This window comes from Salvia miltiorrhiza, chromosome 8 (assembly GCF_028751815.1).
Source record: "Salvia miltiorrhiza cultivar Shanhuang (shh) chromosome 8, IMPLAD_Smil_shh, whole genome shotgun sequence".
NCBI classification, from domain to species: Eukaryota; Viridiplantae; Streptophyta; class Magnoliopsida; order Lamiales; family Lamiaceae; genus Salvia; species Salvia miltiorrhiza.
In genome coordinates this window covers 56,498,523-56,516,564 of record NC_080394.1, presented here as the reverse complement: position 1 = coordinate 56,516,564, position 18,042 = coordinate 56,498,523, and the positions used below count along the sequence as shown (strand labels likewise).

General features: G+C 36.6%; 2 long non-coding RNA genes across 2 annotated transcripts; both read left to right on the top strand.

Moving 5' to 3' along the window:
* Window positions 1-3,890: 3,890 nt before the first annotated feature.
* On the top strand, window positions 3,891-6,664 carry LOC130999398 (uncharacterized). The gene is made up of 3 exons (XR_009093494.1): window positions 3,891-4,301; window positions 5,674-5,754; window positions 6,378-6,664. It is a non-coding gene; the product is annotated as an uncharacterized LOC130999398 (long non-coding RNA).
* A 4,802-nt stretch (window positions 6,665-11,466) lies between these two features.
* Window positions 11,467-14,222, top strand: LOC130999401 (uncharacterized). Its single transcript, XR_009093499.1, has 2 exons — window positions 11,467-11,906; window positions 13,981-14,222. It is a non-coding gene; the product is annotated as an uncharacterized LOC130999401 (long non-coding RNA).
* The last annotated feature ends 3,820 nt before the right edge of the window (window positions 14,223-18,042 follow it).

Below are 18,042 nucleotides of genomic sequence, written 5' to 3'. Positions count from 1 at the left end.
AACAAGTAGCAAATGTTGAAACTTCAAAAATAATGAAGAATCTGGGCCGCGCTTTCTACTGTTGTCGTCACCGAGCGGTATGTACATATATATTTTTGAATTTTGCTGAATTGCTGAGGTGATGAAGACTTCCACACTGGTCTAGAAAGGAACACTTCGACGCTGCAAACTGAAAACAATCGTTAATTTCCTTTTGTCTGAAAAAAAAAGAGCAATTAAAAGAAATTAGGGTTTTTTTATTATTATTTATGTAATTTAAAATTTATATATATTCCACGTCAGTGTTACGTGTAAAATTAAATTCACATCACTGCTATGTCATTTTTTCGGTCATCGGAAAAAAAATTATGGGAAAATTAAATAAATGTCAAAGTATTTGATAAAAAATGGAATTTTTAAAGATATTGGGAAAAATGGATTTCGGGCAAATTTCGTAATATTATATGTAATTAACCCTTTTTTATTTTAAATATTTTAATAAAATATATTTTTGTTTAATTATTCACATACTTCACAACTCAAACATAATTTGTTAAGTTAGTAAATTATTTATTTACAAACCAAACTGAGACTAGTGTACCTCCCGCGCTATGCGCGGCGAATATAATTTTAAACTTGCATAATGTTGAATTGGGTATTAAATTCAATGACAAATTTATGAAAATGTGAAGAAAATCGAGCTAAGAGCTAAGAACAAAAAAATTGAGTGTGCAAAAAATATGGAAAAGAAGATAGGAAATTTACAAATTTCATGTCTTTAAAAAAAATAAAAAATTTACAAATTTACAAATTTCACGTCTTAAAAAAAATCATTTTGCCAATAAATTTCCTATTGATATTTTTTAATTAAAATAAACAAAAATACACAATTGAAAATTAAAATATTAGAATTTGGAAAGCACGTACCACATCAATATTGACATTGACATGTTTTAGACCAATTAGTCATTATAAGGTAAGCACCACATCAATAATTAAAACTAACTAATCCCACTATATATACACCACATATATATATATATATATATATATAGGGAAACGCTAAAATAAGAATGCATATCAAATTTATTATACATATCAAATTTATTCAAACTCTTGACCATGATTCATTCAGAAAAATTATAAATTTATCATGAATTTTCATATTCAAGAGCTATAAATATTTTCTAATGTATGCAATATACACCTAGATTTATTTAAATCAATATATATACACACATTATAATTCGTTTACAATAATCACTTACATACTTAATTAAGTTCAATTACTTGTCATTTACAATTAAAATAAAATTACATAATTAAGATTAAAACTTATTAAGAAAGGATATAAAATTGCACCACTGTTTTCCATAAAGAAAAAAAGTAAAGAAAGAAAAAGAAAAAAAAAGATAAGAAAATAAATCAAATTTATAAAAAGAAATATTAATTAAAAAAAAATTGAAAGATATTTGAACATGTTACACATTTGCACGAAAGATAGAAAATATTTATTTTTTTGAATATGGTTAAACTTTAAATGATAACAACTTATTTATTTTAAATTAATTTTTTACATATTATATATCAAATTAAAGATCTTTCTATGATCTTTTATTTAAGATGCATTATGTGTATTATATTCATAATAAAATTATAAAATAAATAGAAAAAAAAGTTTTATATAATGAATGAGAATAAAAAGTAAATGGAGAAGTACTAAGTGTAACCGTTTGAAACTAAAAACTAAACCACTAATTACGTTTTAATTATTAAGATTTTTCTCAATTCCAAAATTACCCTTCAAATTAAATTTATTGACATTTACTTTGCTTTTTATATACACTAGTGTACCATAGCGCGGTGAATATAATTTTAGACTCGTGTAATGTTGAGTTGGGTATTAGATTCAACGGCAAATTTATGAAAAAGTGAAGAAAATCGAGCTAAGAGCTAAAAACAAAGAAATTGACTCTTCAAAAAATGTGAAAAGGAAGATAGCATTTGTTGATTTGATTTCTTCTTATGGAAGGACTTATTTATATTTAATCTTAAGGGGTCTATTTATAGTCTATTATTGAGATACAATACTAAGGCTCATTTAGTCTGATTTCGAAGCCCAAATATAATATTTGAGAAGTGCAAATTGTTGGTTGCCACGTATTTAAAGTTTGTATCTATGTAGTTAGAATATAAATGTTTCGTTTCCCACTTTTATTATGATTCCCCTTTAGCCTCAGATCTGCGGTTTTATCTTCATGTTTCGTATTTTCACTGAAGTTAGATATGAATATATTTAAGTGCTCAATTTCATCCTCATCACGTAAGTTGTGCATATATATATATATATATATATATATATATATATATATATATATATATATTTATAATATTAATGCAAACTAATAAAATTAAAATTTTATACCAAAATTATTATTTGCAAAGTGATCTAATATTTTAATATAGCCTAAGTAATTCGTATCAAAATATAAGTATATAACATGTGCCTATATATAGATATAATATCATTTATATAGGAACTTTATATAATTATCCAAATTAAATCAGATTTATCAATATAAAATAAGTTGTCTATGAATTCACTACGTAAATTATGAATAGTTGTTATTAAGCATATTGGTCCTTGACAGACCATATCTCTACACATTATTTTTAAAATATTAGTAGACATGCAAAGATATCCAAACTTAATTTAATACCTATAAAAGATAATTGTACGAATATAAAAAAATACATACATTAATAAAAATAAAAAAGTTATCATATTTAGAAAGCAACAATAATTGTGAATAAATTCAAACATATATGATTTTATTTATCTCTCTTTTATAACTTTTGATTCAATAAAAATTAAATATTTAATTATGAATTCAATTTTCATTTATTTGATGATGAAATAAATATTGAAAACTAAAATCAAAAGTACGAAAATGATAATAATTGATAGCATATATTTTTTTTTAAAAATTATGTAAATGATTTACTCATAATCATCTTTATTTCATGAAAATGATAAAATATGTTTTATCTACAAAATGAGAAAAAAAAGGAAATAAATTGAAAATTTAAACTATATCCTTAAGACCTTAACAATCGGAATTAACACTAAACATTTGGCAGTTTTCTTTCTTGTGTTCACCATTCACGGTAGTTGTTTTTTTTTTTTTTTGAGAGAGAGAATTTCATGGTAGTAGTTATTAGCGTGATTGCGTGAGTGATGCAATTTTTTTTCCAATTCCAATTATATCCTTGCAATTGAACTTATTTACATTTACTTTGCTTTTTATATATACTAGTGTATCTCCCGCGCTAGGCGCGGTGATTATAATTTTAGGGTCATATAAATTATGTATATGTTTTATATTTTTTTCATCCATGAAAAATAGTCCTAGAAACAGACGATACAAATTTTAATAAAAATTATTAGTGTATTGTGAGTAGAGAAAGGATCACACGTAAATAGTAGTGTAAATAATGATAATTAATTATATTGTGAGTGAAGAAAAAGATCCATCATGTGATGTAAAGTTTCCAAAAATATAATGAGACTAATTTTTGTGGACGTCCTTAAATGACAAAAATAGACTGTTTTTGTGGGCGGATGGAGTAATTGTTAATATAATGTAATACCCCGTTTCCCCGAGCTAAATTTAGAATTTATTTTCGAACTTAGATTTAAGATGATTCACGCCGGACTGAGAAAAAGAATTTATTTTTAATTCCAACAAAAATGATTTACAAAAACATTTGTAAATTTAGTTATTGAATTTATATGCATTGCATATTTATTTAATTTAGCATTCAAGTATTTTCACGAGCTATTTATTTAGCGAACCCTGAAGTATTATTACAGTCCCGGTATTTTATGTTCCTAATAGCCACCCTATATCATGATTATTTTTTTCATACATGTCACAATTAAATCCTCTCATATCTTATCAAATCATCTTATATCTTATCAAATTCTTTTGCTTTAGTTGTCCACTCTCTTTTGTTTCCACTTTCTTTTGTTTTTATGCTGTCAAAATTCCACTTAGCAAATCAGCCAAATCTTTCACACAAACCTCTCACCGTGGAGCTTTTCCCTTCTTCAATTAGCTTTTCAACAACAAGCTCATCATTTTTCTTCTTTCACGGAAGGTTTCTGCTTCTGTATTTTTACAGAAAGCCTGCATTGATTTCATCTATGATAATCCAAGCAGACACAACCCACACATAACAACTCTAATCAACAGGCAATAGCTTCATCTGAAATCCTCTCTCATCCGTAAATTGGAGAAAACCAGTCTGCTTTCACGGAGGTAATCGATAATCCAGCATCATATATACACTAAGAGTCATCCCTCATACCAGAGACACATGAACTTTTATGTACTGACCATATGACAAAATTTTACTTCAAGTATAATCTTTACATACATATACACAAAAGAAATTTTCAGCACTTGAGCTATCAAAGTATTTTTCTTTCATAAGATGCTTTTGTGTGTGATGGTGTGTGTGTGTGTGTGAAGTTCGAGAGGCTGCTGCTGGGGTCGAGAGATCGGCGAGAGTGGAAGAGGGAGGCCAGGGCGCGGCAGCCTTGCTGTTGCTGTCGTCCGGCCACGGACGAGGGAGAGTTCATGTGGCTGGTCGGAGCTGGTCTGGGTGGAGGTTAGGGCTCCGGCGGGCGGCTCCGGCTGCTGCTCGTCGGCGGGAGTCATAGAGAGATTTCCGAGGGAGATAAGAGGGCGGCGATGGTGGCGGCATGAAGCTGCTGCCGTCGGCCAAAGTTCAGCGGAGGGAGGTAGAGCTCGGCGGCCTTGGCTGCTGTCGCTCGACCACTGTCAGAGAGAGAGCTGGTGGCGGCGGCTCGTCGCTGCTACGTCTCCGGCGAGTCTCCACGGCGGCGGGTCAGTTTGATGAGTGAGGATGAGGGAGAAGGGGGTTTGGCGTGAAGCGAGGGATGAGGGAAGAGGGAGAGAAGTTGAGGAGAGGCGGAGTCAGCCGCCAGCGTCCGGCGGCAGCACTGCCGTCCGGCGCGAGGTGGCAGGGAGCCGAGAGAGGGAGAGGAAGGCGCAGCTGCTATGTGTGTGTGAGTGTTGTGCGGCTGAGGGAGATAAGAGGGTGGAGTCAGTGGGCTAGGGTGAGGGTTGGGCTTTGGGGTAGGGCTTTGTTAGAGAGTGGGCCGATTTTAATTAGTAGTGGGCTCGAGTCATGGGCCGAGATTTTATTTATTTTTGTTTCAGCTGGGCTTTTAATTTTTAAATCTGTTGGGCCTTTATTAATTTATTTAATTGGATTTATGCAGATTTTTATTTAAAGGAGATACACTATTTTAATTAATTAGACTTATTAAGTTTGATTAATTATTTTTAATTTGCATAATAATATTATATTATTATTATGTGCATATTTTAAGTAAATTACTTATTATATGCTAAGCATGACATGAAATTGCATTATATTTTGCAATAAAAGTATTTATGATTTAATTGGTTTTATTTATAATTCCAATTATTAAAGGAAGATGAGTAAGAATATTGTTGGTGTTCTTAACTCAAGAGAAATGTTTTCAATTATTTATTTATTAAATTTTGAAAACCCGGCTAAGTGAATCATAGAATGTTAAGCACTACACCATGACTTAAGATTAGATTTAAGGAGACCTATTGAGAATAGAATTTCTTGTAGGCTTTGTGACCAGGGGGATTAGCGCTGCTTTCCCAAGACATGTTTATATGTGATTATGATCTTCAGGCTTTGCCTAACCAGGTGGGCTTACTTTCCAAATGTACAAAGTATGATTGAGTTATTAAGCTCTAAATGTTTCAATAAAATGCAAATTGTTTATTTAATGTAATGAAAACTGTTTATCCAATAAAATGTTTATGTGCACTCTGCTCTGTTTAAGGCTCGCGCAGTTAATCAATTGAGGTTCTCTTATGACCTAATACGTTGTTTGAGAATTGTGTACACTTGTTAGTTGACTCGGTGGGTTGATCTCCATCGGGCTCTAACCAGAGGCGTTATAAGGGTGCTCGGCTGGATGTGTTCCGGAGCATGAGAAATATCAGGCCTGCCTGGGTAGCGTCCCGAGGTCAAAGTAAACTTGTCTGGGTTACGCCCTCAGTTCAAGTAAGCAGGAGACAGAGATCCGTCGGTGGCTAGAGGTCCGGGATCACAGCGAGTAACAGAAAGGGAGTGTGACATGTGCGCACAAATGAAAGAAAATGTTTTAACATGCTTAGAAGTACTTCTTTCAATTTAAAACCTTCTAAGTCATGTCAAGTATGATTGGATAAACTGTCTTTAAGAAAATAATGAAATGTTTATGAAAATGCATGCCCACTAAGTACATTAGTACTTAGCCCAAAAATACTTTCAAATGTTTTCAGGTTGGCTGGCCGGTGCTGACGGGACGGAGCTGAGGCTAGCGATAAATTCCTATGTTAGACTTCCGCTGTAGCAATTACTCATATCAGTCTTTTGTTTTTCCAACTTAAGATCTTCATGTTAAATTTCAAATGATATACCTGACCGAGCTTAGACTCTTCACTACTAAATTTATGCCAATGAATGTCGGTTGTCAGAAGCATGAAACAAAACTTGTGATCCAAAGGGGCATAGCCCGACTTTCTATCCTATTTCGGGTTTTTACAAGGTTGTTCCTTGTTTATTTCTATGAATTAGTTGCACCTCGATTATATTTATTCATTCAAGAATTGGGGTGTGACAGAATGGTATCAGAGCATGATTTTCCTTTCATGTTTCTGATAACCATAAGCTTTTCAATGTCGAGTCTAGAATAGTATCTCTAGACTTCTAAGAATATCAGTAGCCCTCAGCTCACCGTCACACTGCCGCAACCAAGGTACGATAATAGTTTCAAAATATACATATATGTATTTCAGATGTTATGAATGTTTCCAAGAAAAGAAAAAGTGTGCGCTTTCAATGAATGATGCTATGTGAATTGCTTACCGCTTTCCATATGCTATAAGTTATGAATTGTTAATCGCTTTCATATTGTTATTTTGGGTCTCCGACCCATGTAACCAGTAATTATCGTGTTTGGGACAACCCGAGCCCTTAACGATAAGATGAGTAATTATCGTGTTTGGGACAACCCGAGCCCTTAACGATAAGATAAGTAAGTATCGTGTTTGGGACAACCCGAGCCCTTAACGATAAGATAAGTAAGTATCGTGTTTGGGACTACCCGAGCCCTTAACGATAAGATGAGTTAAAGTCGTGTTTAGGACTATTGAGCCTTTCACGAATACCAGATGAATGGTCGAGTTAGATTATTTGAATCTTGCCGGCAATAGAAAAGTTTCATGTGGCATTTAATGTCAACATGTTTCAAGTTTCTAAGAGAATGAACGAATAAGAAAGCTTTATGTTGTCGTTTTAGGCAAGCTGCCTATACGATTAGAATGGTGGATCCTCTTGCAAACTGTTTGAGTACCACCCAAGAATGTTTTGAGAATGTTAATCGTGATAGCACCGCTTGATCGATTTAAGTAAAGACTGGTAAGATAGAAATGTTTAACATAGAGATGTTACAACATAGAGGCACTGCCTTAAGACTAAGAATTCACTTGAGCTATTTCAATAGCGGTGAGATTAAGTTTTTCACATAAGAACTTATGTTGCTTATGATTATGATGTCAGTCGTGATAGCTTTGCTAGAACGGCATAGAATGGACTTTCATGGTATCAATGACTTATGATGAAGTACTTACTAGTAAGTTTTAAGTTAGAAGTTTGACCAGAGACTTACATGAATAAGAAGTTGACATGATTGGGGGCGAAGTTCCCATTTGACTGAGTGATTCGTTTTGTTGGGTCTGGCCAGCCCACATGACTAAGATCTCGGTGATTGTCAATTAAGATTTTTGATCTCGAGGTAGAGCATCACTACAATATATATAGACTCGCACTATATAGTTGTCACAATAGAATATCTTTTATCATGATAAGTATAGTAGCGATTAGAATTACTCAGTTTATCATTAGTTTTCAACCAGCTGTCAATATGTGGTCCACATGGTGGACAATAATAAGAAATGCGTAAAGGAGTTCGTGAATGAATCGCGTCATGAGATATTCAATTCCCCTAGTGAACCAGGGAGACATTACGAAGGAACAAGCAATGAACGAGACTCTCACCACCGAGTCACTACAACAAATGGAGAAGTAAAAAGTTCACGCACAAACAAGATATGTACACCACCTCAAGATGGAGGTAAAGAAAAAGGAAATGGAATGAAAGAAATAGAGGAAACCTTTAAATGGAAGGAAAGCACTAGAACTAAACTTAAGGTATAACCCAACCCCAAGGCTAGTAGGCTCAAGCTAAGAGAGTGAATGCTTTGGCTAAAGTGCCAGAAGCTACAGCAAGAATAAAGTTGGAACGCCACCACAATGGAAACTTAGAAACCCCCATTAAATAACCATTTGGAAATGGGAAAATGAGTTTACATGGCAGAAGGAGTGCCATTAATCCTCGAAGTGAAAGTTACGAAGATGATGAGAAAAGTTTGATGTTAGAATTCCCTAGTCAATCTGAAAAGATCACTTAGGACGAAGGAAACAATTAAGGAAGTTCAACAGATTTGAGAGTACAAAGATATTTTTTTCCAATGAATTACCAAATTTTCACCAGACCTAGTTTCATGCAACATAGTATGTCACTATGGGGAGCACTAATTAAAGATGTAAAAGAAAAGATGATACACTAAGGATGTGTATTGATTATAAGAAGTTGAAGCAAGCTCATAAGAATAGATATCCTCTTCCAAGGATAGACGACCTGTTAAATCAGTTGAGAGGAGCCGGTGTGTTTTCCAAGATTGACCTAAGATCTGATTACCACCAACTCAGGATGAAAAGAGAAGACATTCCAAAGACAGCGTTTCGAACGCGTTATGGACTTTACGAGTTCACAGTGATGCCCTTCGATTTAACGAATGCCCCAGCAGTTTTCATGGACCTAATGAATAGAGTTTTCCATCAGTATCTCGATAGTTTTGTCTTAGTGTTTATCGACGACATCCTCGTATACTCTAAGACCGAAGAACAACATGAAGAGCACTTACGCATCGTACTCAAAACCCTGCGCAATGAGAAATGGTTTACCAAATTCAACAAGTGTGAATTTTGGTTAAAGGAAGTTATGTTTCTCGGTCACATAGTGTCGACTGAAGGAATCAAAGTAGACCCGCCAAGGTCGAAGCAGTCAAGGAATGGAAGGCACCATCAAATGTCAATAAGATCAGAAGTTTTCTCGATCTAGCAGATTACAACAAAAGGTTCATCGAAAGATTCTCGAAATTGGCTAGGCCAATGACTCGACTTTTAAGAAAAGGGACTAAGTATGTTTGGTCCGAAGCTTGTAAACAAAGTTTTAAGTAGCTCAAGACTAGGTTGACTACTGCACCAGTGTTAGCAATACCAGGGGAGAATGAAGAATTTGAGGTGTACACTGAAGCCTCGAAACTAGGATTGGGTTGCGTGTTGATGCAAAATTAGAAAGTGATAGCATACACGTCTCGTCAATTGAAGCCCCATGAGTTGAACTACCAAACTCATGATTTAGAACTAGCAGCCGTTGTGCACGCGCTGAAGATTTGGAGACACTACCTCTATGGAGTTAAGTGTGAGATCTTTACAGATCATAAGAGTTTAAAGTACTCATTCGAGCAAAAGGATTTGAAGATGGCTCGAATTAGTAAAGGATTATGATAACACCGTTAGTTACCATCCAGAAAAAGTGAACGTAGTAGCTGATGCTCGAAGTCGAAAGACGAAGGGTAAGCTAGGGTATTTCATCACCCAGCAGAAGGAACTGATTCGTGACTTCGCCTCACTCAGTTTAGAGAGTATTTATTCCCCAGATTCAGTATCGGGTTGTGTAGCTGCGCTGACAGCTAAACCTGATTTAAGAGAAAGAATTGTGCAAGCACAAAGAGAAGATTGGTTCTTGGAGAAGATGCGTCTCGCTGCAAGAACGAATGAAACGAAAGGATTCACTGAAGCAAAGGATAACGCACTTATGGTTGGTGAAAGATTATGTGTGCCACACAAAGAAGAATTAAAGAACGAGATTATGAGCGAGGCTCATGATACTCCTTACACTGCACATCCAGGCAGTACAAAGATGCACCAGGATTTAAAGAAAATTTTCTGGTGGAAAGTAATAAAAAGAGATATAGCGTCATAGTGGACCGATTATCAAAGTCAGCGCACTTTCTACCAATTCAAATGACATTTGGATTGGAGAAACTTGCAAAGTTATATGTCAAAGAGATAGTACGCCTCCACGGTGTACCTGTATCTATCACGTCAGATCGTGACACTAGATTCACCTCACGTTTCTGGAAAAGTTTACAAGAAGCAATGGGCACTCAGCTGAATTTCAGCACAACGTACCATCCTCAGACTAACGGACAGTCAGAAAGAACGATTCAGATTCTAAAATTTTTGTTGCGAACGATTGTCGCAGACAAAGGTAGAAGTTAGGAGGATTTGTTACCTCTCGTAGAATTTGCTTATAACAATAGTTATCAAGCAACATTTGGAATAATCCAGATGAGGCCTTGTATGGCTGAAAATATAGTTCATCACTTTACTAAGATGAAGTGGGTGAAAGAAAGCTGTTAGGTCCTGAACTGGTCCAACAGATGGTTGAGAAGGTCGACCACATCAAGCAAAGAATCAAAGAAGCTCAAGATAGGCAAAAGTCTTACGCCGATAAACGCCGATCGGAGTTAGAATTCAATGTTGGAGATCGAGTTTTCCTCAAAGTTTCTCCCTCAAAGGGAGTTATACGTTTCAGAAAAAAAAAGGGGCAAGTTACGACCCCGTTATATAGGACTTTTTGAGATCCTAGATAAGATAGGCCCTGTAGCCTATAGGTTGGCATTGCCACCCAGTATTGGAGACGTGCACAATGTGTTTCATGTCTCTCAGTCAAGAAAGTATGTGTTTAATCCAAAGCATTTGATTAAGCCAGATAAAGTAGTCCTAGTCAGGACTTAAGTTATGAAGAAAAACCAGTCCAGATACTTGATCGCAAGGTTCAAGTTTTATGAGACAATAATTTTGTTCTCATCATGAAGTGGAATCATCACAGGATGGAAAATGTCACAAAAGAGATGAATGAAATGAAAGACTAGTATACCCAGCTAGATTATCAAGGTATGTAATTTCGAGGACGAAATTTTTTTTAAGGAGGGAGGGATGTAATACCCCGTTTCCCCGAGCTAAATTTAGAATTTATTTTCGAACTTAGATTTAAGATGATTCACGCCGGACTGAGAAAAAGAATTTATTTTTAATTCCAACAAAAATGATTTACAAAAACATTTGTAAATTTAGTTATTGAATTTATATGCATTGCATATTTATTTAATTTAGCATTCAAGTATTTTCACGAGCTATTTATTTAGCGAACCCTGAAGTATTATTACAGTCCCGGTATTTTATGTTCCTAATAGCCACCCTATATCATGATTATTTTTTTCATACATGTCACAATTAAATCCTCTCATATCTTATCAAATCATCTTATATCTTATCAAATTCTTTTGCTTTAGTTGTCCACTCTCTTTTGTTTCCACTTTCTTTTGTTTTTATGCTGTCAAAATTCCACTTAGCAAATCAGCCAAATCTTTCACACAAACCTCTCACCGTGGAGCTTTTCCCTTCTTCAATTAGCTTTTCAACAACAAGCTCATCATTTTTCTTCTTTCACGGAAGGTTTCTGCTTCTGTATTTTTACAGAAAGCCTGCATTGATTTCATCTATGATAATCCAAGCAGACACAACCCACACATAACAACTCTAATCAACAGGCAATAGCTTCATCTGAAATCCTCTCTCATCCGTAAATTGGAGAAAACCAGTCTGCTTTCACGGAGGTAATCGATAATCCAGCATCATATATACACTAAGAGTCATCCCTCATACCAGAGACACATGAACTTTTATGTACTGACCATATGACAAAATTTTACTTCAAGTATAATCTTTACATACATATACACAAAAGAAATTTTCAGCACTTGAGCTATCAAAGTATTTTTCTTTCATAAGATGCTTTTGTGTGTGATGGTGTGTGTGTGTGTGAAGTTCGAGAGGCTGCTGCTGGGGTCGAGAGATCGGCGAGAGTGGAAGAGGGAGGCCAGGGCGCGGCAGCCTTGCTGTTGCTGTCGTCCGGCCACGGACGAGGGAGAGTTCATGTGGCTGGTCGGAGCTGGTCTGGGTGGAGGTTAGGGCTCCGGCGGGCGGCTCCGGCTGCTGCTCGTCGGCGGGAGTCATAGAGAGATTTCCGAGGGAGATAAGAGGGCGGCGATGGTGGCGGCATGAAGCTGCTGCCGTCGGCCAAAGTTCAGCGGAGGGAGGTAGAGCTCGGCGGCCTTGGCTGCTGTCGCTCGACCACTGTCAGAGAGAGAGCTGGTGGCGGCGGCTCGTCGCTGCTACGTCTCCGGCGAGTCTCCACGGCGGCGGGTCAGTTTGATGAGTGAGGATGAGGGAGAAGGGGGTTTGGCGTGAAGCGAGGGATGAGGGAAGAGGGAGAGAAGTTGAGGAGAGGCGGAGTCAGCCGCCAGCGTCCGGCGGCAGCACTGCCGTCCGGCGCGAGGTGGCAGGGAGCCGAGAGAGGGAGAGGAAGGCGCAGCTGCTATGTGTGTGTGAGTGTTGTGCGGCTGAGGGAGATAAGAGGGTGGAGTCAGTGGGCTAGGGTGAGGGTTGGGCTTTGGGGTAGGGCTTTGTTAGAGAGTGGGCCGATTTTAATTAGTAGTGGGCTCGAGTCATGGGCCGAGATTTTATTTATTTTTGTTTCAGCTGGGCTTTTAATTTTTAAATCTGTTGGGCCTTTATTAATTTATTTAATTGGATTTATGCAGATTTTTATTTAAAGGAGATACACTATTTTAATTAATTAGACTTATTAAGTTTGATTAATTATTTTTAATTTGCATAATAATATTATATTATTATTATGTGCATATTTTAAGTAAATTACTTATTATATGCTAAGCATGACATGAAATTGCATTATATTTTGCAATAAAAGTATTTATGATTTAATTGGTTTTATTTATAATTCCAATTATTAAAGGAAGATGAGTAAGAATATTGTTGGTGTTCTTAACTCAAGAGAAATGTTTTCAATTATTTATTTATTAAATTTTGAAAACCCGGCTAAGTGAATCATAGAATGTTAAGCACTACACCATGACTTAAGATTAGATTTAAGGAGACCTATTGAGAATAGAATTTCTTGTAGGCTTTGTGACCAGGGGGATTAGCGCTGCTTTCCCAAGACATGTTTATATGTGATTATGATCTTCAGGCTTTGCCTAACCATGTGGGCTTACTTTCCAAATGTACAAAGTATGATTGAGTTATTAAGCTCTAAATGTTTCAATAAAATGCAAATTGTTTATTTAATGTAATGAAAACTGTTTATCCAATAAAATGTTTATGTGCACTCTGCTCTGTTTAAGGCTCGCGCAGTTAATCAATTGAGGTTCTCTTATGACCTAATACGTTGTTTGAGAATTGTGTACACTTGTTAGTTGACTCGGTGGGTTGATCTCCATCGGGCTCTAACCAGAGGCGTTATAAGGGTGCTCGGCTGGATGTGTTCCGGAGCATGAGAAATATCAGGTCTGCCTGGGTAGCGTCCCGAGGTCAAAGTAAACTTGTCTGGGTTACGCCCTCAGTTCAAGTAAGCAGGAGACAGAGATCCGTCGGTGGCTAGAGGTCCGGGATCACAGCGAGTAACAGAAAGGGAGTGTGACATGTGCGCACAAATGAAAGAAAATGTTTTAACATGCTTAGAAGTACTTCTTTCAATTTAAAACCTTCTAAGTCATGTCAAGTATGATTGGATAAACTGTCTTTAAGAAAATAATGAAATGTTTATGAAAATGCATGCCCACTAAGTACATTAGTACTTAGCCCAAAAATACTTTCAAATGTTTTCAGGTTGGCTGGCCGGTGCTGACGGGACGGAGCTGAGGCTAGCGATAAATTCCTATGTTAGACTTCCGCTGTAGCAATTACTCATATCAGTCTTTTGTTTTTCCAACTTAAGATCTTCATGTTAAATTTCAAATGATATACCTGACCGAGCTTAGACTCTTCACTACTAAATTTATGCCAATGAATGTCGGTTGTCAGAAGCATGAAACAAAACTTGTGATCCAAAGGGGCATAGCCCGACTTTCTATCCTATTTCGGGTTTTTACAAGGTTGTTTCTTGTTTATTTCTATGAATTAGTTGCACCTCGATTATATTTATTCATTCAAGAATTGGGGTGTGACAGAATGGTATCAGAGCATGATTTTCCTTTCATGTTTCTGATAACCATAAGCTTTTCAATGTCGAGTCTAGAATAGTATCTCTAGACTTCTAAGAATATCAGTAGCCCTCAGCTCACCGTCACACTGCCGCAACCAAGGTACGATAATAGTTTCAAAATATACATATATGTATTTCAGATGTTATGAATGTTTCCAAGAAAAGAAAAAGTGTGCGCTTTCAATGAATGATGCTATGTGAATTGCTTACCGCTTTCCATATGCTATAAGTTATGAATTGTTAATCGCTTTCATATTGTTATTTTGGGTCTCCGACCCATGTAACCAGTAATTATCGTGTTTGGGACAACCCGAGCCCTTAACGATAAGATGAGTAATTATCGTGTTTGGGACAACCCGAGCCCTTAACGATAAGATAAGTAAGTATCGTGTTTGGGACAACCCGAGCCCTTAACGATAAGATAAGTAAGTATCGTGTTTGGGACTACCCGAGCCCTTAACGATAAGATGAGTTAAAGTCGTGTTTAGGACTATTGAGCCTTTCACGAATACCAGATGAATGGTCGAGTTAGATTATTTGAATCTTGCCGGCAATAGAAAAGTTTCATGTGGCATTTAATGTCAACATGTTTCAAGTTTCTAAGAGAATGAACGAATAAGAAAGCTTTATGTTGTCGTTTTAGGCAAGCTGCCTATACGATTAGAATGGTGGATCCTCTTGCAAACTGTTTGAGTACCACCCAAGAATGTTTTGAGAATGTTAATCGTGATAGCACCGCTTGATCGATTTAAGTAAAGACTGGTAAGATAGAAATGTTTAACATAGAGATGTTACAACATAGAGGCACTGCCTTAAGACTAAGAATTCACTTGAGCTATTTCAATAGCGGTGAGATTAAGTTTTTCACATAAGAACTTATGTTGCTTATGATTATGATGTCAGTCGTGATAGCTTTGCTAGAACGGCATAGAATGGACTTTCATGGTATCAATGACTTATGATGAAGTACTTACTAGTAAGTTTTAAGTTAGAAGTTTGACCAGAGACTTACATGAATAAGAAGTTGACATGATTGGGGGCGAAGTTCCCATTTGACTGAGTGATTCGTTTTGTTGGGTCTGGCCAGCCCACATGACTAAGATCTCGGTGATTGTCAATTAAGATTTTTGATCTCGAGGTAGAGCATCACTACAATATATATAGACTCGCACTATATAGTTGTCACAATAGAATATCTTTTATCATGATAAGTATAGTAGCGATTAGAATTACTCAGTTTATCATTAGTTTTCAACCAGCTGTCAATATGTGGTCCACATGGTGGACAATAATAAGAAATGCGTAAAGGAGTTCGTGAATGAATCGCGTCATGAGATATTCAATTCCCCTAGTGAACCAGGGAGACATTACGAAGGAACAAGCAATGAACGAGACTCTCACCACCGAGTCACTACAACAAATGGAGAAGTAAAAAGTTCACGCACAAACAAGATATGTACACCACCTCAAGATGGAGGTAAAGAAAAAGGAAATGGAATGAAAGAAATAGAGGAAACCTTTAAATGGAAGGAAAGCACTAGAACTAAACTTAAGGTATAACCCAACCCCAAGGCTAGTAGGCTCAAGCTAAGAGAGTGAATGCTTTGGCTAAAGTGCCAGAAGCTACAGCAAGAATAAAGTTGGAACGCCACCACAATGGAAACTTAGAAACCCCCATTAAATAACCATTTGGAAATGGGAAAATGAGTTTACATGGCAGAAGGAGTGCCATTAATCCTCGAAGTGAAAGTTACGAAGATGATGAGAAAAGTTTGATGTTAGAATTCCCTAGTCAATCTGAAAAGATCACTTAGGACGAAGGAAACAATTAAGGAAGTTCAACAGATTTGAGAGTACAAAGATATTTTTTTCCAATGAATTACCAAATTTTCACCAGACCTAGTTTCATGCAACATAGTATGTCACTATGGGGAGCACTAATTAAAGATGTAAAAGAAAAGATGATACACTAAGGATGTGTATTGATTATAAGAAGTTGAAGCAAGCTCATAAGAATAGATATCCTCTTCCAAGGATAGACGACCTGTTAAATCAGTTGAGAGGAGCCGGTGTGTTTTCCAAGATTGACCTAAGATCTGATTACCACCAACTCAGGATGAAAAGAGAAGACATTCCAAAGACAGCGTTTCGAACGCGTTATGGACTTTACGAGTTCACAGTGATGCCCTTCGATTTAACGAATGCCCCAGCAGTTTTCATGGACCTAATGAATAGAGTTTTCCATCAGTATCTCGATAGTTTTGTCTTAGTGTTTATCGACGACATCCTCGTATACTCTAAGACCGAAGAACAACATGAAGAGCACTTACGCATCGTACTCAAAACCCTGCGCAATGAGAAATGGTTTACCAAATTCAACAAGTGTGAATTTTGGTTAAAGGAAGTTATGTTTCTCGGTCACATAGTGTCGACTGAAGGAATCAAAGTAGACCCGCCAAGGTCGAAGCAGTCAAGGAATGGAAGGCACCATCAAATGTCAATAAGATCAGAAGTTTTCTCGATCTAGCAGATTACAACAAAAGGTTCATCGAAAGATTCTCGAAATTGGCTAGGCCAATGACTCGACTTTTAAGAAAAGGGACTAAGTATGTTTGGTCCGAAGCTTGTAAACAAAGTTTTAAGTAGCTCAAGACTAGGTTGACTACTGCACCAGTGTTAGCAATACCAGGGGAGAATGAAGAATTTGAGGTGTACACTGAAGCCTCGAAACTAGGATTGGGTTGCGTGTTGATGCAAAATTAGAAAGTGATAGCATACACGTCTCGTCAATTGAAGCCCCATGAGTTGAACTACCAAACTCATGATTTAGAACTAGCAGCCGTTGTGCACGCGCTGAAGATTTGGAGACACTACCTCTATGGAGTTAAGTGTGAGATCTTTACAGATCATAAGAGTTTAAAGTACTCATTCGAGCAAAAGGATTTGAAGATGGCTCGAATTAGTAAAGGATTATGATAACACCGTTAGTTACCATCCAGAAAAAGTGAACGTAGTAGCTGATGCTCGAAGTCGAAAGACGAAGGGTAAGCTAGGGTATTTCATCACCCAGCAGAAGGAACTGATTCGTGACTTCGCCTCACTCAGTTTAGAGAGTATTTATTCCCCAGATTCAGTATCGGGTTGTGTAGCTGCGCTGACAGCTAAACCTGATTTAAGAGAAAGAATTGTGCAAGCACAAAGAGAAGATTGGTTCTTGGAGAAGATGCGTCTCGCTGCAAGAACGAATGAAACGAAAGGATTCACTGAAGCAAAGGATAACGCACTTATGGTTGGTGAAAGATTATGTGTGCCACACAAAGAAGAATTAAAGAACGAGATTATGAGCGAGGCTCATGATACTCCTTACACTGCACATCCAGGCAGTACAAAGATGCACCAGGATTTAAAGAAAATTTTCTGGTGGAAAGTAATAAAAAGAGATATAGCGTCATAGTGGACCGATTATCAAAGTCAGCGCACTTTCTACCAATTCAAATGACATTTGGATTGGAGAAACTTGCAAAGTTATATGTCAAAGAGATAGTACGCCTCCACGGTGTACCTGTATCTATCACGTCAGATCGTGACACTAGATTCACCTCACGTTTCTGGAAAAGTTTACAAGAAGCAATGGGCACTCAGCTGAATTTCAGCACAACGTACCATCCTCAGACTAACGGACAGTC